The sequence below is a fragment of the Mesitornis unicolor genome, unplaced genomic scaffold, assembly GCF_000695765.1.
Source record: "Mesitornis unicolor isolate BGI_N332 unplaced genomic scaffold, ASM69576v1 scaffold20977, whole genome shotgun sequence".
Classification (NCBI taxonomy): Eukaryota; Metazoa; Chordata; class Aves; order Mesitornithiformes; family Mesitornithidae; genus Mesitornis; species Mesitornis unicolor.
In genome coordinates this window covers 3368-4137 of record NW_010198653.1, presented here as the reverse complement: position 1 = coordinate 4137, position 770 = coordinate 3368, and positions in this window count along the sequence as shown.

The window sequence follows — 770 nt, the reverse complement described above, 5'->3', positions numbered from 1 at the left end:
TGCCAGGCTTTTCCTCTCCTGTGCAAAGTCCAGATTACTATGAAACAAAGTCAATATTTGCTTTCAGAGTAAAGTTTAAAAGGGTCATTTCTGCATTCTAAATTAACAAACAAAACTCGCTGGAGAAAGTTAGGGACATATGATGGCAAGTGCTATCCACATTTTCAGCTCCACCCAATGGTTTCAGAGTCAAATACTTCAGAGAAGAAGCAGAAGTGTGGGTCAAATCCCTGAATTACATAGTTGTAGTGGTCCTACCAGCTGTGGAGTAGCTGTGCTGGCTGAAGACACCCTCCTTAATTATTCCAAGGTCAGACACGTGTGGAGACACAACTGATCCATTTTAGTCAAACTGTTTCATTCTGGTCTAGGTGAAGTGCTCTATGAACACAGCATTATCACAGCAGGACCACGCACTTCACTGTGAAAATGGAAAAAAAAACTCGTACCAAGAGGACTTTGGGGGAAAAACTGTCTGCTATTGAGAAAGAATCAGAGCTAGAACCTACCTCGTTCTTACACACATCACAAATAAACATGTAAATGACTCAATCCTTCCCCCAAAAAACAAGGTCAAAAAGTCACCCATGTGTTGCAAGCCCAGGTGGCATGTGGAGTTAGCGTGACCAAAGCGTGTCGTCCCCCAAAAAACAAGGTCAAAAAGTCACCCACGTGTTGCAAGCCCAGGTGGCACGTGGAGTTAGTGTGACCAAAGCGTGTCAGTCTCTCTTACTGGGAATGACGTGGCTAACACTGTGCAAGAGGCAGCT